Raw genomic sequence first — 17,232 nt, forward strand, 5'->3', positions numbered from 1 at the left:
TTATCAGAAGAGGTTACAGGAAAAAATTCTGATTAATATTAGAATCTGTGTCCTGCCTATCTTCTTGAAACAGCATAGCATTGCAGTAGTTTTTCAAATATTATTCCATGCATGGTACATACATTCTCTTTTTTTTTTTTTTTGGTTGCAATGTAAAGTCTGTTTTCTTTATAACATGAATAACTGGGGAAAAAAATTAAGGTGGCTTGCTTCTTTTTGATTATTCACGCTCTACAAAGATTTCATGGCTAATTTGTGCCACAATGTGGCTGTTCTATGGAGAATGGCTTTCCACACCTATCACGGCAAGCTTAGCAGCTTCTGGTCTGACCTTATTCTCCAGCAGAATAGGTAACAGAGGATTTCAGTATTTGAAAGGACAATAGAGAAGAGGAGACATTTATTCACATGCATTATTCAGAGCAGAAAAGAACAATTGCAGCCCCGCTCTCCTGTGCCCTGAATCACTACCACGTTCAGATACCTTCAGAAGCAAAGTGAGTGTGAAATATTTCGATTGTAGAACACTGTCCACCTCTTCACTGCTGTCGCACTGCCAGGAGTAGGTCTGAGCGATCAGCTGGCTGGTGGGAAGGGAAGAAATGAAATAGGAAACAGGAAGGCTGAGGCTATACCAATCCTGCATAGTTATAGAAATACTTTCTTACTTTTTCCAAACAAGTCTCATCAGTGTGTCTGGCATGTAAACCGCTTTGCAATAGCAGGAGCTACTTTGAGAGGTCTGCAACGATGTTCAGAAACCTGTTATGTTTAGGTGAAAGCGTCTTCCTCCTCTTCTTGCTACGTACGATTAGGGCAGTAGTAGTGTAACGAACCAGTATGATGACCATTAACTAAAATTCTAGTCAAACTGATCAAGTCTGAGTGTGAGATAAATATTTTCAGGTCTTGTTTGAGGAAAAACCCTGAAACACAAATAACAGCAGGAAAGGCTTAGGTTCAGAACAAGTCCGAGTGATGTTGTTCGGACATGTGTTTGTGTGTGAGTGGATGAGGGTATAATATACATAGGTCTTTTGGGCACTTTAGAACTTCCTAATTTGTAAGACGCTTAATTTCCTGCAAATACCAGATATCCCCAGAAATGCGTTAGGCGTGTAGCTGCACCAGAGATGGGGTTGGAAACCTCACCGTTGTCTTAAATGGTGTGGGATAAAAACAACCTGTCGTTCTGAAAAAGGGAGGGAGGTAAATTCTCAGCCACTGTGTTTTTCTGTAGGTCACCATATCTGTATCATTAATTTTTGCTTGGATTTGCTAAACAGTGCTACCTCGTTCAATCGAACACAATGACTTCTTTCTTGTACCTTTTTTTTTTTATGTTTTCCTGAAATAGCAGAGATTTCTCAAAGTGCTGAATTGGAGTAGTGACATTAGTAGTGATGTTGAACTCAGTTATTTGTGGAAATAGAGTATTTGAGTTTGAAGATGCTGCTGTGACAAATACCCTGGGAACTGTAGTATCATTTGTCTAAATCAATGAAGGTGCACATATTTCGTTACTAAAATTGTAACAGAGCTGTCAGAAACCAAGTGAAGAAAACAGTCTTTCAGATAAGTGTATAAAAAATCCCGGATGCATAAACAGATTTTTGGGTTTTGCAAAACTGTGCAGGAAATCTGAGACTGACAAACATTCTGCTTTCTAACCGTGTTGGAAGAGCTGAGGTTGGACTCATTTTCCTTTGCGCTCCTGCAGTTCTCCCCGTGCTTTGCATAAGTTTTGTAGTGTACTGATATTGTCGTTCCCTGACGGATTATGCGTATGAATGAGACAAGATCTGCAGGAGAAGTAATATCAGATATGGTTGGAAAAAACAAAGTTTTGCATGTACGAGATTGAATTTTTTTTTTTTTTAAATGAGCCTGTAAAATCTCTTTCTCGAACTATCAATCAGCATAACAAAATATACTACCTCATCTTACAAAACCCCCCATTTAATCAAGTTTCTGTGTCAATTGGAATTTTTAAGATAATCTGTAAAAAAGCAGACTGTGGTAAATATATACATAAGAGCCCGGGATATCATTATTTTGATCTCAGTGGGCCTTAATGGTTTTGTACCACAGTTAGTTTCAAACTATATGGTAAGTGTATTACTGACTCTATATACTTTCCTTAAATAAATGGAGAGAGAAATAACTGCCTGTCCCAGCTTTACGAGGGGTATTGTGGCATATTTTGTGCATTATTGTTGTTCTGCTGGTATAGCATAATGACTTTGGGGGGCTGGGGTGTAAAATTAGCTTTGCCCTGAAAGGTTTTAATTTGAGATGCCTTGCATGCATTTATCTGAACTATATCATTTAGATTATGTGCTCTAATATCTCTGCTGGCCAGTAGATCTTGCAGCCAGAACTCTGGGTTCTGGTAGTATTTTAGTTTTCATAGAAAAGGAAGAAAATGTGTAAGAGTACGTCTGAACAAGGTATATCCAAGGATGAACCAAGTCTAACAAATGCTGAGGGATGTGTACGAGCAACATGTGCCACCGTACTCTGGTGACTCAGGTCAGTGGAATATTGCTTATGGGAAGAGCTTGAGTTCAGCTAATGCGTCTCTTCCTTTGTAGTTCAATTCTGGCTCAGGCAACAAAAAGGAGGGTAAAATGAGAGAGAGAATAAAACTGTCTCTAATCAACTCCATGCTGCTTTGATCTGCAGGTGTTAGTGAAAATACCTATGGTATATGATGAGAAAGGGCCTGCCTTCCTAATTATTTTGTTTCCCCTCCTTTTTCTTTTAAGGGTTTAGTTAACTTAGGGCACGAGAAGAAAAGATATGAGACAAGAAGAAATTATAAATAATAAATAATTCCTTATTAAGTCCTCTGACTTAAGAGTACCTCCCCCTTCACCCACACAATTTTTTCTGTGGTAGGTTTTCTATATAAGGCCAGTATGGGGAGAAGAAAGGATTTTTGTTGTTGTTTTTTTCTAGCTGCTAGCTGTCACAGCTAATCAATATGAACAACCCCCAATCAGGCTCGCCCCAATATAGGGGAAGAATTGAGTTTTCAATCTTTTCATATAGTCAAAACCAGGCAAAGCAATTGCATTCTGTGATGGCAGAAGATTGAATTTCTTATCGGGATCAGACAAGATAGTTTTCCTGCCTTCCAGAATGATGTAGAAACTATCGTGTCCTGTTTTATAGGTTATGATTATTTTAAAAGCTTATACTGCTTATTTCTATACATTGTGTGAAAACAGAAGGATTATGGATCTTTGTATGGAGTTCCCCATAGGAATAGCTTCCTGGTACTGCTGCTAATTTGTTATGTGAAGTGCTTTTTCCCTATTATTAAGTGAAGAACAAGCAAAATAATTCTCTTAAAACTTTACTGCAAAATTAGGTATAATTCCACAACGCAGTCTTTTTAAGAGAACTGACGTATGTGACTCATTCAGGTCGTTTAGATGTTACTGTGGTAATTTCTTTTTCCTGTAGTTATTTGTCTTGAATACCTGGATCTCAGTTTCTCTTTTAAGACTGTAAAGGAAGGTAAAATTCTCCATTTTAAAAAAAAACCAAACAAACAAAACAAAACAAACAAAACAAAAACACCCAAAACAAAACCAACAAGCCACAAACTTTTGGTATGGTTATCTCTCTTTTTAATTCATATCTTTTTCCAGCCATGAAGCTTCTGTATTATTTTTGTATCAGTTTTCTCTCTGGGACTTAGATGATGCGGTGGAGGAGAGGTCAGCATCCAAAGTAGCAACAGCAATAAGAGCAGTATTCTGTGGGGTGGGGGTAGAGCTGTTAAGTCCAATAGCAGAACGTTTTTTAACCCATTTTCTCTTTGAATTGGAAACCAATGAGACTGTCTCATTGGCTGTACAAAGGTAAATTTGATTTGATTTATTTATTTATTCTGAAACTGTCTCAATCTCAACAGCAGTAGTTGTTCTTAAAGGCCCTCCAGCTGTTGGTGTCCTGGGAGTGGGTGGCTCTTGGGCAGCCTGAAGGGTCACTTGCTCACAACAGAATCATTCGTCTAACTTCTGTGGTGGAAATCCCGAGGCACAGAGCAGTTCTGTGCCTGGGGTCATGTAGCAAATAATCAGCAGAGAGGGGAACAAAATAAAGAGCTCCAGACTCTCATGTGTTTCAACCACTAAATCATTTCTCCTGCAAGAAGCCAAGAAAAGTTTAGTCCTTCCATTTGGTACCCAATCTGTGTTCTCCCTGGCTCCCTACTCTCATATAGCCTTGCTACCACATACCTTCAGCTTTCACACTCCACACCCCAGTCACTTTTATCCTCTTTTCCGTCCATGTGGTAAGTGGGGGCCTTGTCCTCTGCACCGCAGTGCACCGCAGTGCGCCCCAGTAGCGGTGCAAGGTGATGCCATTAGGATGCTTAGCCTTTCTTTGAATCCCTGGGTTGGCTCCCTTTCCCACCATGGTAAAAGAGAGGTTTCTTTTCCATCCACAGTAGTCCTTCATAACCCTTGTGCTTGCCTGTGTTATTCTCTCCCTCTCTCTCTCTTCATCTGCTCAGGGATACGAGCCTCATCCAAAGCTTGCTTGGATTCTCACTTATCACCTTATCTCTTATATCTCTATCCTGTAAATATTCAGATCCCTCCTGATCAGCTACTCTGCTGGATACTATGGGGCTGCAAAAACTCAGAGCGAGTCTAGAGAACCATTTTTTTTATTTGTTTCTCTTTTGTGCCTTAAATTTATCTTATTAGGGCCACTTTTATTTTTTTTCTACCTGTTTCTTCTCCTTTGTCTCATTCTCTGTGTTTGTGACTTCTAAGTGTATTATTTTTTAGCCCCTGGCTTCTGCTGGTCTTTCCAATCCTCCCTTCATTTGGAAGCAGCAACGCCTTCCAGTCAAGTTATACTGAGAATAAAACCAGCTCCTGTGGCTCCTTGAAAAGATAAAGTTTTGGCAACTGACAGGCCGTCTTAATTTGTAGTTGAAGGGTGAATGGGTATACTGTAAGTACATTTGAACTTCATTTTTTTCCTCAAAGAACAGTGGGGAGAAGAAATGTGCTACAACTCAGGCTGAAGTTAAAAACATTAAATGCCTGGACGAAATATTGGTAAATATCCCTCATTTCCAGTTGGCTTTGAAACTGAGTCGTTTGGGGTTCCTGGAGCCCCAGACTGACTGTCACTAATCTTCTAGCCTTTGTCTCCGAATAACTTGAACTCCTCTAGTCTGCCTTCCTTTAAACTGGAGCTTGTAATGCTCCCCCCGGATCATATGTAGTGGGTTTTCCTTATCTGCTCAAAATACTCTCCAGGTGCACCCTTTTACTCAGTGCTTCAGCTCATCTGTGTAGTGTGGTTTTTTCCCCCCGCCGTCTGTACCCTTAGAAAGACCAAATGCTTCTGAAATTATTCATTCTTTTAAATTATTCATTCTTTTAAAAGATTAATGGAAAGGCAGTGTGTGTTTGTCTCTGCATCTGCTTTCTGTATGTGTGTGTATATATGTGTGTGTGTATATATGAAGATATATTTTTTTTAAAAAGTGGATGAGGTGTCGCAGCACCACTGTACATCGAAGGACAGTAAGTCAAACACCTCGACTGTCCCCACGCTACTGTGCCTGCAGAAATGCTTGCTTACCTGGCACCAAGGCATCACATAGGCCCTGTAGCTGCTTTTTTTTTTTTTTGGAAACTAATGGACACTGTTGCGGTTGGCTCTTCTAAATCAAGCACCGACTGTGTGCTATTGTGGTTGACAGCCAAGGACTAAAATTCACTAGTAACTTACCCGAAGGGGAATTACCAGAAGAGTCTATGCCTGATCACGCACAGCTCCGTCCTGTTTGGGGTGGGGTTTGTTTGGGTTTGGTTTGTTTGGTTTTTTTTGGTATATCCAACAAAACAATATCTGGGCACCAGTACTCATAAAGATAAATGATGAGCATGAAGTTTCAACCATGAAGCTCACTTGACATAATCAAGCCCTTAATAACCTGTGGTCCCTAATGAACCTGGTGAACTGAAATGCTTAGGGACATCGAAGTGTTGCACTGCCTGTGGAGCAGAATGGCTGAGGAGGGCCGAGTTGAGGAGTACGTGAAATCTAACTTTGCCGCGCTGTCAGGCATGTTATTTTATTTGATTTACCACATGCCTTTGAAAAATAAACCGTATCTTGCCATATCTGTTGAACGCTAGAAAGATACTGCCCAATTTCTTTATATTCAACAGTTTTTAGAAGTCTGGACACCGTTATTAGATACAGCCCTCCCTGAATGTCTCAGTAATGTTATGTCATGGCCATAGGAGTTTTTTGTTTGATATTCTGCTGTGAACCCGTTGAAGGATTGTGTTTTCTCCCATTTGCATTGTCCTAGCATCTTATTTGTACTTGGCTATTCTTTATGTTACAGATTTTGAATTCTTCAGCTTACCTGTGACGTACATTCTTGGTCCCTCATACTAATTTAAGCTGAACTGTATTCCGTATTATTTTTTAGCAAAGCTGAACGTATTGTGCAATATGAGATTTCTTGGGAAATAACTGTCTGCTTACTTCTGCATCACCTACAAGGCTAACAACCACTGCATTGCTGTCCTTTTCTGTAGGATTCATAAAGATAATGAAAGTGCTATTTCAAGAATAGATTTCCAAGGGACTTTCTTTAGAATAGCCTTGATTCAATTATACTTTGGCGTTTTCCATTTCCATTTTTTGTTAATCTATCAATTAACTGTTTATTAATGAATGTAATAACAATTTCAGTCTGCATTTATTACAGTGCAAAAATTGTCGTACAAGACCAGATTTCTGAACACATTAAGACACTTATCTCCACAATAAACACTAATTCTGAATCAGAACAACTCTGAAATTAGGGCTGAATGGGTATTCTTTACTGATTAAAACAACCCTTGGAAGCTAAGTGATTTTCTTCAAAGCTTATTTCTTCCAGCATAAGAGCAGTGAAATTTCCACTGATTGGAGGTAAAAGTAAATTAGAATGCCCTATTCTGAATTAGCTTAGCTTGGAATCAGACTTCATTTATTGCTTTAATTACACTAATATTAATTAGTTGAAATAATATTCTTCTCTAAAATACTCTCCTATTTAGGTCACTAACTCAGCAAAATGATTTTCATCAACCAAACATATTTCAGAGGGAAAAAACTGAGCTTTGTTTAACAAAACCTGTTTGTTCTAATGTGTCGGCATCTGTTTGCCTAGCGAGGAGGGATGGGGCATTCCTACCAGGAGACACCTCTTAATATAAAGCAGAAGTGCAGTTTGTTTTTAGCTTTTTATTTAAAGGATCTTTTCTGCAACGGGTAAAGAAAAATAAGAATGAGCATGGTATATCTATAATAAAAACCTAAATTTTGACACCTTTGGTTTAGTTCGTGTGTCTACATGCCAATGTTTGGGTTGGTCTGCACGTGCTTGATGTTGGTGATGCTCACAAGTCTTTAAGACGCATTGACCCAGACCCACTGTTAAGGCGATATATCTACATGGCACCCGAGTCAGAGATGATCGCAACCTCCCAGCCCAGTAGAGGATTGGAATTAGATCATGACTTTCTATGCCTGCTCCTGGAATTGTTTCATAAGGGATGAAAAAGCCTTTTGCCAAAAGCAGCTGAGATATTTTTTTTTTTAAAGAAATAAGAATGATATAAAGTTGCTGAAAGATGTTTAGGGAAATTTTCAAAACCATTTAAGTGCTTCCTTTTTTGAAATCTTATAATGTGCCTCCTTCCTTTTAAAATCCTATTAAATAAATTCTAAGGTTGAAGATAAATGATAAAATACTGATTAAAACTGGCCTTCCACTTGGCTTTTTTGATGTTTTCTTCAGCTCCAGGTGATATTTTTTTCCTGTTTAATGGCAGAGGATTATAACTGCATGAAAAAAACCCATACAGTCAAATTGATCTGGTGCCTTTCAAGCTTTCATTGAAACTGCTTCTTCTGATATAGCTGGCTAAGAGCCTGGGGAAAAGTAATGAAAATTCATCGTACAAAAAGCAGATTCACTTCTGTAGTTCATATGTATTATGGAGTATGCTCTCTGGGAACTGTTGAGAGCGGTTGGATTGCTCTGGCAGCAGAGATGTTGGGCTCTGCTCTGTGTGGGCTCTTTGGAGCCCAAGAAGTTGTTGCTTCAGGGTATCAATGGGTGATCGATTTCATTGTTTGTTAGTAGTAATATAACTGAGTGTTATATTTTCTTTAAAATTAGGGAAGCTGCTGATTGATCTGTCATGCTGTGTGGGCTTCCAAATGTCTTCTGTTTCTAATGAAGAGTGTGATGTGACACTTTGATATAGGATCATTGCAAGACAAATAAAAGTAGGACTTTTTTTCTCAATAGAATAGAATGGGTCAGTCTGTCCTACCTAGCAGCTTTTTCTTATTTTTTTTTTTAAATTAAAAAAGTATTTATAGTATGTACTTTCTTCCTATGCATAGTCGTGGGCACTATTTGAAATAGGTTACTGGGCCATTCTTGTGCTAAGAAAGTAAAATACAAGCTGCTTCATCTCTTCGATGCGTTATAATACCTGTACTGTCATGAAACTGTAGCAAATTACAATTTTACAAAATATAAAGGTACAAAGTGAGAGCGGGTGTTCTTGTAATCATATTTCAAGCTGAAAACTTAATAAAATTACTTTGGGAATGTAAATTGCGTAAAGAAAAACATTAATACACTTCCTATGTTTGGGAAAATCAGCAATGGCAAATAGATGAATTTATAATTTCGAGGAAGTTTCAGTAAACAGACTTAACTTTTAGGGGAACCATATTGGATTATGAGAACCAAGTGTGTGATAAAGTGTCATTAGCGTTATGTTCTCTTAAAGTGTTACTGAAGAGCAGCTGATGGAGAAATCCTCATAGTCACTTCATCTTTATTCATGTCTCTTTCGAAACACACTGTGCTGAGCGTAAAGGTCAGCTTTTTCTACTTTGAAATGATTGAAATCCAATTAAATATGGTGTTATAATCAGAAGAAGAACAAGATGTACTTTTCTCTTTCTGGGATCCCATCCTATTTCTAAAAAAGACCATAGCTTACAGCACAAATAACTGAATGAATAATATTGTTTCCTATTTTTTTTTGAATTAAAATTCTCTATGTGATGGTTCAAGAGGTTTAACTTCTGAGACCTTCACAACAAATATAAAGTGCATGAGACCACAGTAGAGGGAAGTGGCTGGATTAGTCCCTTTGTGCGGTGGAGCCGGGATGAGCTGTTTTTGTTTATAACCAAACTTTTTCATCCATCCCACTGATTTCTTTCTACTATTACTGTAAGAGAAAATAGTTGTGAGCGAACTCAAGCAGTTCAACCAAGTGTCTTGGCAGCAAAACCCCCATGAAAGGAATCATTCAGAGCAGGTTTATAATTTGTTCTGCCCCAAAGAATATTTTAGGAATAAAAGAGATACTTCCCCGTGAGAAACTGTGAGCATCTGGGCATTTTTAAGAACCAAATGTATAATTTCAAGATTAGAGATGAGATTTGTCTCAGTACTATCTAAATGAAGTAATATTTTTGTAATTTTGATGACATTGTAAATATTAATTAGACACATGATTCTGTTTAGACATTCTTGAAAAGCTGAATTGCAGAAACTGCAATCCTTTTATTAATTGGAGCACTCTGATTAATAGAGATAAGTCGAGGTCAACGCTGTTTCTGAAAAGTGTCGTAAAAGTATTTACAAATATTCAAAAAATCACACAACAACTTTCCTAATACTGGTGACTCTTCTCTGTCAATCATGTTAAAGCAAATTATCCACTAGATGATTTGGTATGTACAGGACTGTTCACACGTGCGGTATACACAGCTATTTTGTTGGAGGGGACATCCAATTACGTCCATATGTACTACTGCATTACGTTATACACAGTATCAGGAGTAGAAATAACATAGGGTTAATTTTTGGTCTATTTTTTTTTTTTAATACACTTCAGATCACAGCTGGAGCTACAGTTGTTCAGGATGGTAGGAGAGAAAATAAATTTCTCGTCTTTGGGAAAATTAGTAACGATTTTTGTGAGAAATAACGGGCCTTTTTTGAACTATACCTATTATTTTTTATTTGATTTAATTTTCAGTTCTGAACAAATATCCGAAAACTAGCTGCTATTGGAAAAACCACTGTAGAAATGGCCACCAAACGCTGCAGTGATTCAGACCTTCTTTGTGAATGATTCCATCTCCAGTATTCCTCTATTTCATCACTCGGCATTCTTATTTTAAATGTAACTCATGATGATGAGGTAAAAGTAGTTACAGGGAAAGATGCTGGAGGAGTTAATATTGGAGAGCTACAAGCTCATGCAGAAAGAGTCCTTGTTGTATTGCCAGGTAAGACCTTCCCTGGAATGTAATAACTTTGAAATTACCCTGCAGGAAGGAATACCACCTGGATTACCGAGCATAAGTAAAACTTTACAGTCCAATATCTGGATTCAAGAAAAGAGGTGGAGGTAGCAACAGATGTGTAGTAACACTATCCTTCTACTGTGCATAAAAGAGCCACAAAAATTACTGCCTGGAACAAGGCAGCGATCCCAAACTGCTTTATGATGTCCAGTCCGGTTATAAAGAAAAAACACCAGCTTTAGAATCGACAAACTTTTAAAACACAGAGATGAAGAAATTAAAAAGATTTTCACTGAGGAAGATAAGTAATATTACATACTCTCTTTTGGTCTCTTTGTCATTAAGTAGTTAATATTTTTTTTTTTACATGAAAAAATTTGTTCTTAATAAATGAAGTGACACTGCTTAAAATTGAAAATAAGATTAAAAGGTGCTCTGAATTAAATATGGAGGAAAAATTGAACAAAGAGCACATGCAAAAAATACAGTGATCAGAGTTCTTTATTACTCTGGCAACTAAGAAAATAGAGAGATTTCTGTGTCTGTTTAAAAAAAAAAAAAAAGGTAAAAGAAAAAGGCTTTGAGAACTGTGGAAAAACCGAAGCAAAAGAGCCATTTCTTGTCTTGAGACTTTTGAATCTTCAAACGCTTTGGCTTGAAAAAGTTTTCTCCCTTGTGACAAGCAGGCAGACAAGAACCGGAGCAAGGGCTGTGTTGGCCTAATGAAAACTGAAGTGCGGCTCCATTTACAGTACATTGAGAACCGCTGAGAGATTAATGCAAAGATTGTACAGGGCGTTGCTGAAACGCCGGCCAGGCACTCCTGGGAGCAGCAATCAGCTCCTCAGCGCTCACCTCGCTGCGGAAGGAGAGCCCGAGTGTTCTGCATTTGAAGACGCGTGTGTTCATCTTGGCGCTCCGGTGCGAGAGAGGCAGAGAAGAAGACAGCGAATTTGGGATCGCTGCCCTACCTCTGCAGGAAATAAACCCCCAAACCTGCAGCAGTGAAGATGTAAAGGAGCCTGGGGTTTCTCTGTAGCCCTCGCCCAGTGGGAGAGGGTGGTGGGGAGGCAGGGATGCACCCATGCCGCACCATTCCCGTTCTGGAGTGAGGTCCATGAAGCCAAAGACCAAGTTTTTCCCACTATTGCAATTAGCCCTGTGCCAGTCTTGGTTCACTTGTACCGCTGTGGGCTGGTACAATTAGATATCTGCATAATATCTTCCTAATAATAGGAAATTATTCAAGCTGGACAGCTAGCATTTCAAACTTGACTAAATCTTGTATGCTTAATAGAGAATAATTCCGCTATGCAGGGTTTGAAATGAAAGTGTTAGATAAATCGGAGATAATGGGACAAGCTAGATGTCGCAGAGTACCTGTATCAGCTTTCTCAAATGTGGCGGTAGTTATCTTGACAACAAGTATTTGGTATCTCTTGTTTATAAATAACCAGGATCTGAAAAATCTGTCTAAATGGATTGGCATCTTCGGGACAACATTTGTATTTATGTAATCGCTGTCAGACATACAAGACGTGAACTCAATATACACTTTAATTTTCTCTGTATCTCTTGCATTCATCCATCAGAAGAAAAACAGCCTCCCCGCCCACCCCCATGTCTGCTCTGAAATGTAAAAGACCCATTTGTGCACCATAGCCATGTATTTATTTGTGCTTCTCTGACAACTTTGCAAACAGTCCGCGTTCTCTGGGTGACTCCCTGGGGAGCCGGAGGATGATTAGGAGCAGGATTTTACCAGTGGGAAGAGCGAGGCAGAGGCAGGTGAAGCATCTCCCCTGGTGCTGCGCGGGAGGTTTCTGGCAGAACTGGGAATAAAACGTAGCTGTCTTCGCTCACGGATCCCCGCGGCATTCGAAACATCAGTGCGCACATGGGAGCATTACACGCTAATGTGACTGACAGTTAAAATAATCCGCTGATTTGCAGGCAAGCGTTCAAGTAATGCGTCGGTCTGATGGGTCTGAAATTTAACAAATTTAAAAGGTTTTCTATTGTATTCCCCTCCCCAAGGCTTCCGGACTCAGTCTTCTATTTCCAATTTACTACTTCAGACTTCTGTTGAAAGCAGCATAGATTTTTATTATGAATGAGCAGTTCTGGGGATTGAGAACAGCCTTTGGAATGTTTCCTCCTGTATGAACTTAATGGGCAATATTTCTGACTATGCTTCCTGAACAAGGACGTTGCATGTTTGATTAAACTTTATGAGGGAATTGCAAAATAAATTGCAAAATACCTTCTGTGATACATTCCTTCCCCCCCAAAAAAAGGGAAATCAGAGTGAAGTGGACTTTGTGGGATAAATTCTTGGCTCTGCCTGGAATGGGTTGAAAAAATAATAAAATTGGGGGATGGATGAAGCGTCTTCCATGTGAGTGCCAGTCCTTGGCCCGTTTGCTGTTGAGAAGATGAGAGCAGTTTCTGGTTTGAGGTCTTTTTGTTTCTATCTGCTCAGGTTTGGGGATCACTGAAGTACCCTTCAGACTACCCAGAGCGGGATCTCTGCGCAGCTGGCTGCTTAAATGGGCTTTTCATTCGGTTTGCCGGCTGAGCGGCGAAGAAGCCATCGCAGGGTGAGTACCTGGCCCATCAATTCATCACATCTTTACTGGAGTGTGCACCTTGAGGTTTCAGAGACATGTTAATGTTAATGATCTGCCATTTTTCATTATGACAAATGAAAACCCTCTGCGTGGAGAGCTTGTCTGAAGAGCGAGTCTCTGAAGGAAAGCCTCAACTCAGTGTTTCACATTTGTTCTCTCTTGCTGATTCCCAGACAAAATCTATTCAATTTCCATACAAAAAAACCATGACGTTGTGTTTTAACTGTGAGCCTCACCTGAATCTAGGAATCAGTCCCCAGGCTATTGGTGTTATGGATGAACGATGACGATAAGGACCGTGGCAGAAGCACTGGTAATTCTGATAATCACGTTAAAAAGAGAGGAGGCCAGCTCGTTCCTCCTCAGCCAGCCTGGCTCTGCAGAGCAGGCAGCAGGAAGAGCTCATTTGCTGTTTTCTATAAATAAAGTAATTACAGAAGGAGTAGAGTGATAACTTGTAGCAAATCATAGATTCAAGTGTGTGTGTGTATATGTGTATATATATATATGTGATCTTTCTGTTCACAAACTGTTTGCAGTTCATGTTTTTGGGGTTTGGGGTTTTTTTGGTGTGGGGTGATTGTTTTTTTCTTTCCCAGATTACTTCCAAATAATTTGACTGATTCTTGCTTTATTGACGTGACCTTAAAATGAGGTTTTTACATGGAGAAAATTCTTCTGCGCCTAGTTAAGATGTCTTTTTTTTTTTTTTTTTTTTTGCAAGCATATGCATTACAACTCGATATAAAATTTTCCAGAGCAGTAGCTGAGGTGATCATCCTGATCCAGAAAAGCAGAGGAACATGTGCCTGAGCTGGTGCTGGTGATCATATTATCGATTGGACTTGGAGCTGAAATTAATTATTTTGTTGAGCAGAGGTCTGTGAGAATGTTTTATAATACTATTTGCAGCTGCAGGGATTTCATCACATTGTATGGAAAATAGATATGTGGGCATCAGACAGGTCGGTACCAGTCAATGCTGTTTAATGTGCTGGATAATACTTTGCAGTTATTTTTCAACAGCTGACCACACGTTGCTACTCTTTCGAAGCATTAACTTGTTCCGAAAAGCTGTGATCAAAGGGAAAAACCTGTATGACTGTTAAAAATACTGGTCTAGGGCTCAGGAGAATGGAGTTCTTTTCATAATGATACTCTCCTTCACTTTTTCTTTCCCGAAAACAAAGATCATTCTCCTCTGTGATCCATTTAGCCACTTATTGATGAAAAGTGATCTTTAAGGGCTCAGAAGTTAAGACTGCTAGAAAACTATGCAGAATTTACAATTTCTCATGACAAATACAATGCATGTCCATAAGATACATTTCCCAAAATTCTGGAACTAGTAAAATTTGTGAAATCCACAGGCATCAGAAACTTAGCCATAATCTTTTCTCAGTTCTGCAGAGGGGGAGATGGATACATGGAGAACTGGAGGTGGTTTTCTGACGTTATGCTTCAGGGGCCTGACATCCTGAAATTAGGTAGACTTTTGTGTTAGATATATCAGAATTAGAATCTGTTTTTATCACTGGATTTAGCAAAATCCGTAGACAGAAGTTCAATTCGTGGCTCTTGAGGTTTCTGACTACAAGGTAAGCTTTCGCTCACCGGTGATGGCCAAGTAGTTTGACTGGAAAAATCCCCAAATGATGCTGACTGTGCCGCACAGCCTCGTTGCAATGGGCCGCTTCAAGGACTCGAGTAAATTGCTCTGTTGTACTTTGCTGTGATGGCTTGCCCTCTTATTAGCTTTGTCACTTCACCTTGATTTGTTTCTGAGTTTCTGTCTGCAGTTAAAAATCAATAGACTTTTTTTCTTCTTGGCTTTCAAAACATCATAAATAAAATTCATTTCTTAAAATAGATGCCCTGTGCTTTCTGAAATAACACCACAACTGGATGGGGGGAAAAAAACCCGGAATGCTAGTAGCGCTTCGAAGTTTAAATATCCATGCTCAGCCTCCTTTCCTGTCATTCAATGCCTGTTTATAAAACCTTGCTTTACAGTCTAAGCACTGAATCTTTGTGGGTTTGGGGTTTTTTTTGGTGGTGTTTCTTCTTCTGTCTGGGTTCATCGTACTATTTGTCCAGTCGTAGTTTCAATAATCTCGTCTTCATCAAGTCCTGCTCACTGCATAGAATTAGAGTCCGCAGTTGTAATAAGAATAAAAATGCGCTGCTTGTCTGTAGCAGGTATTTGCGCAACAGGTAGCCAAGCGTTTTTATCTCCATGCTACTGATAAACTGATTTGACAAAGATGGCACTTCAGTTTATTGGCAGAACTGAGAAAAAAGGAAAAGGGGAAAATACCCAAATCAGCTCTGTGTTTAACCAGTAGCCCAGGATGCCAGACAGAGTATGGTTTAAAATCCAGATTTTTCAGTAGAAGGAGAGCTGGGTTCCTTGTGCAGTGGCTGTGTGCGTAGTCACTTAGCTACTCTGATTTTACAAATACCTGCGTACTTGTTAGATCCTGCTGAGAATAACCATCTCATAGGTGGAAAAAAAAAGTCTCATGCAAGGAATGTTCCTTGGGCATTAAACCCGTGCGAGACAAAAGGAGATCGAAGGGTCTTATGGAGTTGGGCTGTTTTGCATAGCGAAACGGTGGCGATAGTTCAGAGAGCAGCCAGGTTGATACTGAGACAAAGATTATGTGAAAGAGCAGCCAGACGGTGAGGGGTGGCAATGGGGGTGACCACGAGCAGCGGTCCACGATGGACAAACGCCATGGGGAAGGGAGAGCCTTCCTCCAGCACCAGCTTTTGAAAAGACTGGGTCTTTTCCTGTGGCAAAGCCACCACGTTATTTCCTCTCAGCATCAGTACTGCCTTTCTTAACTATCTTTGTAAATGAGGTTTTTCCAGCTAAGATAATTTCCTTGAGAATTTTCTGGTTGGCTATAATAGTTTTCAAACTCTAACCACATGCTAGTGAAAAAAAAAAATAAAATCAAAACATGAGTGGAAACATGAAAAAGCATTGTATGACCTTTATTCCCCATCACTAAAATATGTTTTGTTTTCTGCACTGGAAGTGCAATTCACTGTCAATGAGAAGTCTGTGATTGTAGCCCCATGGTATACATCTAATTACAGTATGACAATGCCTTGTTTTTAATATAATTGTGGGAAATTTTAAATAGGATTGAAATTGTAATGACTGTTTAAAAAAAAAAATCAAACATTAGATTAAAACAACTTGTTTATTCTTTCATTCTGTTTTCCCACTGCATCTTCTGTTTTTCTGATGTAGTCATATATGTAGATAAAGAAAATGAAAATCTGTTTTCCGTTCCAGAACATATATTCCTTTTCAGTTGCCTAGATATCTGGAAGAAATTACTAAATCAGTCTCTTAACTGTTTTGTGTATTGAGGAAATGAAAAGATTTTAGAATAACAGTAGTCCTGAAAAGCACATGACAAAAGTTTTCACTTAATCAGAAAAAGTCTGCAGTGTTTTGGCATTCCCTATATCTCAAGCTTATCCTAGAATAGAAGACAGTGTCCGTTTAATGGCTGTGCTGGAATGATCCTGTGGCTGTGAGCGTAATTCAGTAATCCCATGAGTGTAATTCAATGACTTTGCTGGAAACTACTGGATTAGGATCATAGAATGTGTTGGGTTGGAAGGGACCTCTAGAGGTCATCTAGTGCAACCCCCCTGCAGTGAGCAGGGGCATCTTCAACTAGATCAGGTTGCTCAGAGCCTCATCAAGCCTGGCCTTGAACGTCTCCAGGTCTGGGGCCTCCACCACCTCTCTGGGCAACCTGTAGGTTTTGTAGGACGTTATTTAAGCAGGTCCAGCGGAAAACTTTAAGTGTGGTGTAGGTTGGGCCAGGTGTGTGCTTTTGAAGTGACTCCACTAATTGTCCCTGTCGCTGGGCTGTGGTCTGCACCTCCTTTGCTGACCCATCAGACTTTGTTTCTGTTCCTGCCATACCTTGGTTGCATTTCATGTGCCGGGTCCTCTCAGGAGCCTGGCTCACTGGAGAATGACACCTCTTAGCATGCAGTCATAGACCTGAGTGGCCAAAGGGAGTGACATGGTCCCATCAGGAAATACGATGCATAGGAAAAAAAAAAAAAAACCATGCCAGGTTACTTCTGTGGACTATGCCTTTTATAAGACCAAAAAAATACCGTCAAGACTCGTCAGAAACAAAACGTGATGTTTATGCTTGATTGAAGAACTGGAACACGAATA

At 39.4% G+C, this 17,232-nt stretch overlaps 1 long non-coding RNA gene across 3 annotated transcripts in view; it reads left to right on the top strand.

The window, feature by feature from the left end:
• Nucleotides 1–17,232, top strand: part of LOC134515313 (uncharacterized) — an 83,777-nt gene that overhangs the window by 26,617 nt on the left and 39,928 nt on the right. For all 3 annotated transcript variants that reach the window (XR_010070947.1, XR_010070946.1, XR_010070948.1), the window contains exon 2: nucleotides 12,869–12,986. This is a non-coding gene — a long non-coding RNA (uncharacterized LOC134515313). The remainder of the gene's footprint in view (nucleotides 1–12,868; nucleotides 12,987–17,232) is intronic.

The sequence above is a fragment of the Chroicocephalus ridibundus genome, chromosome 4 (genome assembly GCF_963924245.1).
Source record: "Chroicocephalus ridibundus chromosome 4, bChrRid1.1, whole genome shotgun sequence".
Lineage (NCBI taxonomy): Eukaryota > Metazoa > Chordata > Aves > Charadriiformes > Laridae > Chroicocephalus > Chroicocephalus ridibundus.